This window comes from Bufo bufo, chromosome 3 (assembly GCF_905171765.1).
Source record: "Bufo bufo chromosome 3, aBufBuf1.1, whole genome shotgun sequence".
NCBI classification, from domain to species: domain Eukaryota; kingdom Metazoa; phylum Chordata; class Amphibia; order Anura; family Bufonidae; genus Bufo; species Bufo bufo.
Window position 1 is genome coordinate 347,004,495 of NC_053391.1, and position 7,948 is coordinate 347,012,442.

General features: G+C 38.8%; 1 long non-coding RNA gene across 1 annotated transcript in view; it reads left to right on the plus strand.

The window, feature by feature from the left end:
- Positions 1–4,617, plus strand: part of LOC120995327 — a 17,776-nt gene extending 13,159 nt beyond the window's left edge. The window contains exons 2-3 of the long non-coding RNA XR_005777572.1: positions 2,534–2,616; positions 4,549–4,617. This is a non-coding gene — a long non-coding RNA (uncharacterized LOC120995327). The remainder of the gene's footprint in view (positions 1–2,533; positions 2,617–4,548) is intronic.
- Positions 4,618–7,948: the final 3,331 nt, after the last annotated feature.

The following is a 7,948-nucleotide window of genomic DNA, read 5'->3' on the forward strand; positions in this document are numbered from 1 at the left end:
CAATAACCCCGGGGTCTCTTAGGTAGGCTGGCTTCAGTGAACTCCATGGTTGATAACATACAGATCTTTGTGACCCATGGTAAATTCTCTATATTCTCAGCATAAATAATAGATTTATAGGGGTTCTTATATCATGCAGTGCTCTAATTAATTTTTATTAGTAGAATTCATAAGAAAATTGTGATGGGTTATTCAGCAATTTATGGTGCACCTTAAGTTTAGGCCACAATTTCAACTTTTACTGTTTTTATTTTTTTTTAGTTTTAGGCCAGTATTTGGTCAGTATTTTGCATCAGTATTTGTAACCAGGAGTGGAACCTAAAGAGAAAACGTATAAAGGATATATGTATGTCTCCTATGTGTTTTAGGACCTTCTTCTAAATCATAGGACAAATCAATGTATAAATGTTTTAAAAAATCATCTGAAAAGCTGTGAGTACGTGACAACACATGGATGTCATCCGAAATAAGACGCAACTGTGATTTCAGTAGTAATATCTTATTTTTTGAGTATAGAAAATTACTCACAGTTGCTTAACTACTTTCCAATTAGTACGAGAGGTGTATGCTAATGCAGCAGAGCTGAGTTTGTCACTTAGTATAATGTACTATCACAGTATGAAAATGTGGTGGTTTTACCTGGAACTCACAGAGTAAAGACAGTTCACTGTGGATTCAGCACAGAAGAGTTACATGAGATCTCCAGCCTCGCTACATCTGTCCTATGGTAAAAACATATCACAAGATGTGATCTTTACTGAATAGAATCCATACAGCAGTAACTGAAGAGGCATATGAACGATTTATTCCACAAAACCAGGTCTACCGTATAATATTCTTATTTTCTAGTTATGAATTAGCTCCCATCATTATGGCTGACTGACCACAATAAACCCAAGGAGTAAGCAATACAATGTTAAATTAGCAAAAACTAAAATGATTGAACTATTATTTCTATGCCCCCCCCATGCGGAGTGTATATCTCGTTGGTTCATATGGTAAACGTAGCCCTGAGATTTCCTTACCTGCTACTCTGACCCTGCCTTTGCATCCAGCCTGCTTTCTAGTATCTTCTTATGCCAAGAATATTTGTTATATTATGGGATGGGTATCATCACTTATAAGTGTAGCACAGGGTAGGCTTATGTCACCTGTTTCCGTGCTAGATAAATAGACTTGATCAGAAATGGACCAGTCAGTCATGGGATAGACCAAGGTCCAACTGGAGCACAATCTAAATAAATGCTACAAAGTAACTGGAAGTAGTCGGAGGGGCAGAAGAGCAGGCTTACCTTCAGCAGATCTGTTGCAGGTTTTATACATGTGAATGGGGTTGTTTCTGCAGCATGCACATGAAGTGCTGCCAGTCCTGTTTAGATGTATGGGACGGTGGCAGAAAATTCTCTCTAGTTAGAAAGGGAATGTAACAGTTTTTAAGAGCAACCTACTTTCTAGAGAGTTACCGGTATATATCTGTAAAACTCCTGAAATCCATTGCAGCAGTAAAACCCACCTGTTCTCCGCACTCAGAATAAGGTGGTGTTCACACTGTGCTTGCCTTTATGTGTTTTAACTTACGTAAAGGGAAAAAAACATGCAAAAGTTCCATAAAATATATTTAAGATGTGTTATATTATGTGTAGATGACAGCCGACCATTCAGTATCTGCTACACTTACAATATGATGAAGAACAGAAGACACGTTTTGAACATTCACCAAATTTTCTGGCTACAAAAGAAACCGATTGATGTAAATTCATCTATCTATCTATCTATCTATCTATCTATCTATCTATTATCTATCTATTATCTATCTATCTATCTATCTGTCCATCCATTATCTATCTATCTATCTATCTATCTATCTATCTATCTATCTATCTATCTATCTATTATCTATCTATCTATTATCTATCTATCTATCTATTATCTATCTATCTATCTATCTATCTATCTATCTATCTATCTATCTATCTATCTATCTATCTATTATCTATCTATCTATTATCTATCTATCTATCTATCTATCTATCTATCTATCTATCTATCTATCTATATCCATCTATTATCTATCTATCTATCTATCTATCTATCTATCTATCTATCTATCTATCTAGGAAGTATTACATTACTGAGAGAGTAGTGGATGCATGGAATAGCCTTCCTGCAGAAGTGGTAGCTGCAAATACAGTGGAGGAGTTTAAGCATGCATGGGATAGGCATAAGGCCATCCTTCATATAAGATAGGGCCAGGGGCTATTCATAGTACTCAGTATATTGAGCAGACTAGATGGGCCAAATGGTTCTTATCTGCCGACACCTTCTATGTTTCTATGATACAAGCACACCTTTTTGAATGCATCTAACCTTCACTACCTTATAGCAACATCATCTATCTGTCTAAAATCTGATTGTGCTAAGTATTGCACTGATATTTTGGAACCCTCCATTAGTATTTTGCTCCTACAATTAAAATCAGATTGCTTGACTCTGTTCTCTTTGCTAAAAGAAATCCATCTGCTTTGTATTGCAGAGACCCGGAGTGGACTGACAGGAGGTATCCCTACCCATAGATATCTGCTTTTATCCCGTCATTGACCTTCCTTTGAAGTTGCGGTAAGCGCACATCTATCACAGGCAGGTAGCATTCTCTGGCTGTGTTATCTGAAGCCTTCCCCTGAGCTCAGGACAGATCGTGCAGTGAAGAGGGATCATGTACTCAATCACACAATGCTTCCAGGCATTCTGCAGATAGAAGGTGTTGCTGAAGTGCTTTATTACACAACTACCAAAATGCCAACACAAATATACCTCCCTAATATAAATAAAGGAGGAGTATTAGAAACTGCCGAACAAGCAGCCGGGCGAGAAGAGGCGTGCACAGGGACGTGGTGGGATCCATCCTAAAGTAAAAGTGTGTGTATCTTGGATCCTGGATACTGTCCCATTAGCAGCCTCCTATAGTCTTTGATATACTGTACAACACTGTGTGATGGGTTGACAGATCCATTTTTCATGGTTTAACATTTTCAAGATTGTGTGTTGCAGGGAACCTAGTAATACTGAACTAGACCATTGAATTGCACCGTTAAACTTCCTCTTAAAGGGGTTATCCCATGAAAAGTATTACCATGCAATGAAATACTAATGAAGTATTTTTGCAGTATACATGCAATTAAAATATGAACATTTTTAATTTTTTTTATGTCCGTTACATTTTCCTCTCTGGTAGCGCCCCCTGCTGTTTATCCTGCTTGTCCATCTTCTTCTTCACCCAGAGTTGGACTAACATGCTCAGTAGCATCCCTGCTCCTCTCCCCTAAGGGTCCATTCACATGTCCGTAAGTGTTTTGCGGATCTTCAAATTGCGGATCCGCAAAACGCGGACACTCGCAATGTGCATTCCGCAATTTGCGGACCACACATCGCCAGCACTATAATAGAAAATGCCTAAACTTACAAGAATATGACATGCTCTATTTTTTTGCAGAAACGGAAGCACGGATGCGGAAGTGCGTATCCGCAAATGCGGATGCAGACAGCACATTCCGGCCCCATTGAAAATGAATGGTTCTGCACCCATTCCACAAAATTGGGGAACGGATGCAGACCCATTTTGCGGACGTGTGAATGGACCCTTAATGGTGGCATAGTGATCTCATAGTGAAGCAGATGCAGTGGTCCAGGCACCTTTCATTCATTCATTCATTCATTCATTCTTCTAAATTTATAGAAATATGTATCTCTCTATCTCTCTCTAAACAGTGGAGAAAAAAATGTGGGGTTATTACATACCATATGTATCTCTGGGGCTGTATGTGGACTATTGGGGTAATTTATGAAACTGGTGTAATAGCAACCAATCAGATTCCACCTTTCATTTTTCACAGCTCTTTTGGAAAATGAAAGGTGGAATCTGATTGGTTACTATAGGCAACTAAGCCAGTTCTACTTTACACCAGTTTGATAAATGACCCCATATGTTCTATGCAGGGCAGGAGAGAGTTCTACATATGTAAGATAACCCCTTTAAAGTGTCCATCTCAGGGCTGGTCAACAGCTTGGTCAGTTATGCCCTCCTTTCGGTCACATCTCTGATGAGTTGGGTCATATGACATACTTTCCTGCAGAATGGACTTCTTTTTTGTTGTACCATGGCTGCCAATTTTGGCTGACCTATCCATGGGTACATTTGTGCCTGTTAGGTAAGTTTTGAGAAAACACCATGTAGATTTCTAATCTTAATTAGACTCACCCAAGGTTCCCTTTAAATATTAATTAAGGCTTAGATTTCTCATCCAATGATAGGCAAAATGGTTATACATTTTTCTATAGAAGGAGGCAAGTCCTGCCCTTGCATGGGTTGGGCATAATTAGGCTGGTGTACAGCCTCGGAATATAAATAGGTATGTTAACGTTCACTGACAGCAAGTGGAGATCTTGTAACGGGGAGCAACTGACATGCAAAATACGTTAGAAAATGGTGTCATTTATCATTATCTTTAGAAATTCCCTTCCGATACAAATTCTGATCATTTTCTTTTGCAGGTTCCTATGGATGATCAGAGTGAAAGAGAGAATGACTGAACGAATATTCACAAATATGTGTAAGTTGAAACCAGTTATAAAACTTTGAAATAAATTTTAAAAGTCCACGTTGTCATGTGTCCTTTTTTTTATTTGATTCTTTGTCTTCATATTTTCTACATTTTTTTATTTATTGTGGGCTGCCTATATTCTAGAAAGATAATAGGGCCCAGCCACAACAGAGCCCAATAGGTCCTGCAGGAGAATGACAGTAGAGTAGACCTATAAGGGTCACATTTTGGGTTAATTTACAAACCATTCCTTTATTATTCCTGTTAGAAGTAATGAATTAATTACTAGCAGTTTGTTGTGAAGGTCCATCTGGGTGTTACTAGTTGGAGGTGTGTCCCTGCACAGTCTGACACTGGCAGCACTGATTGGATAGTGTCAGCATATGAAGGGACACTCACCTCAACTGGTAACACCCAAATGGACCTTTATTGTAAACTGCTGGCAATTTCATTTTAATATTTCTAGTAGCAATAATAGAACGCCGGAACATAGAGTCGAAGAGGACCTATCACCTCTTCTGACTTGATATTCTGCATGTAATAATTAGTGATGAGCGGCAGGAGTCATATTCGAATTTGCGATATTTCTCAAATATTTTGTAGAATATTCGGTGAATATTCGCGAATTCGAATATTTATTAAATTCTACATTTTTTTACTCGAAAAATAGGCAATCTGAAGTTATGATTCCTCCCTGCTTAAGTATCTTGTCAAGCAACTTAAGCAGGGAGGAATCATGACTTCAGATGGCAAAAAATGACGAATATTCTAAAAAACTAATATATAGCACTATATTCTATAGTGCTATATAGTGCTATATATTCCTTTTTGACCCACGCCTGTATTGATTGTGTAATATTCGCCTATTACGCGATCATTACATTGCAGATTTTTCGAGTAATTTTTTTTCGAATTTAACGAATATTCGCCAAATATTCTCCAAAATATTTGCAAAATATTGCGAATTCGAATATGACCCCTGACGCTCATCACTAATTATTACATTCAGAATATCAAGTCAGAAGAGGTGACAGGTTCTCTTTAAGCTGAAGACTTGAATTTTATGAGACAGGTTTCTAGGGGTGTGCCACTCTGCAAATGTATTATAGCTATAGGGTTGCAGAGGTGGCAGTCGATCCTGGGCACACCTGAATTACCCAGGAGAACCAACTGTTATAGATACTGGAATGCTCTTGAAGGGCATTTGAGCACGAATTGTCCTCCGTGGAGAACCCCTTTAATGAGACCTTCTACACATACATGTGCACATTAATATGCCAGTTACTTGGAAAGCCAAGTATCTATCACAATGTTTTTAGACTTTCAGAGGAAAGCAAGCAATATCCTCAGAAGTAAAGCTTTTTCTACATGGTTATTTTCTTTTACTGAATTAATGAACAAGTGAATGAATGCATATTTACATATAGTGGCAACAAATGAATTACACCATGTAGAATTAGTAAATCGTACACATATACAATCATTCAGAAAGTCTTCAGTCCATTTCACTTTTTGGTAGTTTGTATGTTGCGACCTTGTGCTAAAAAAAACACAATAATTTTTTCCCCATTAGGTTTCGTTCACATCACCGTTCAGCCTTTCTGTTCTCGTGCTCCATTTAGGAGCAGGAGAACGGAAAGGACGGATTCGGCACATAACTGAGCCGAACGGAATGGACTTTAATGGACTATAATGTGGTCCGTTAGGTTTCCGCTCAGAGGAAGATTTTTGAAGTGGAGACAAAAGTCCTGCATTCACTACTTTTGTCTCCGCTCCAAAATCATCTTCTGAGCGGAAACCTAACAGACTCCATTATAGTCTATGGGGTCCTTAGGCTCAGTTATGTGCCGAATCCGTCCTTTCCGTTCTCTTGCTCCTAAACGGAGCAGGAGAACGGAAATGCTGAATGGTGATGTGAACAAAACCTAATTCTGCACTCAATACCCCCTAATGACAAAGTGAAAACAGAATGTTCAAAATCTTCGCTAATTTATTAAAAAGTCAAAACTACAATTTTGCATTGACATAAGTATTCAGACCCTTTACTCAGGACTTAGTTGAAGCACGTTTGGGAGTGATTATAGCCTCAACTTTTCTTGGGTATGATTTCACAAAGTTTGCACACCTGGATTTGGAGATTTTCTGCTGTTCTTCTCTGTAGATCATCTCAATTTCTGTCAGGTTAGATGGGGAGCATCGGTGGACAGCCATTTATTAGGTGTCTTTAGAGATGTTCAATTGGGTTCACGTCAGGGCTCTGGCTGGGCCATTCAAGAACATTCACAAAGTTGTCCCTAAGCCACTCCTGTGTTGGCTTGGCTGTGTGCTAAATATTATTGTCTTGTACGAAGGTAAACCTTTGGCCAAGTCATAATATTTTGCTCCATTCAGCCTTCATTTAAGCCTCACCAGTGTCCCTGTACACCTGCTGAAAGACACCCCCACGGCATGATGCTGCCACCACCATGGTTGATTAAAGAGATGGTATTGGGCAGACAATGAGCAGTGAATTGTTCCCTTCAGACATGACACTTAGAATCCAGGCCAAAAAGTTCAATCTTGGTTTCATCAGGCCAGAGAATATTGTTTCTCATATTTTGAGAGTCCTTTAGGTGCTCTTTGCAAACTTTCATGTTTATTTCACCGAGGAGAAGCTTTTTTCTGGTCATCCTGCCATAAAGCCCAGATTGGTGGAGTGCTGTGGTGATGGCTGACCTTCTGGATGCTTTTCCCATCTGCACACAGGAACTCTGGAGCTCAACCAGAGTGACCATTACTTAATTGGATGGGGTAGCCAGCTCTAGGAAGAGTCCTGGTTGTTGTTCCCCTATTTAATAATTATCGAGGCCAGTGTACTTTTGGGAACTTTTAGTGCAGCAGATCTGTGCCTCCACACAATCCTGAGTTTTACAGGCAGTTCTTTCTTCCTCATGATCAAGAGAGATAGGTGCCCCCGTGAGCTACATTTCAAGTGTCAGAGCCAAGGGTCTGAATACTTATGTTTATGATAAAAATTTTTTTTTTTTTACTTTTTAAAAAACATTTGCAAAAACTTCTGTATTCACTTTCTCACTATGGGTTATTGAGTGCAGAAAGATGGAGAAAAAGATTTTGAATGAGTGTGAAGACTTTCCGAATGCACTTTATGTACAGTCTATATATGAACATTCAATCGGCAATTACTACTACTAACCACTAGCAATAAACAAGACTAGGGAAATAGGGCATTTTCAAATGTGTTTATTAAGTTGTACTATTATTAAGCAGTGCCAGGTGATGTTTCAAATGTGTGAAATGGGGTTACAAGCATAAGTGAAGTTTGGGTGTGTCCCCATTACTGGGGGTGGAGT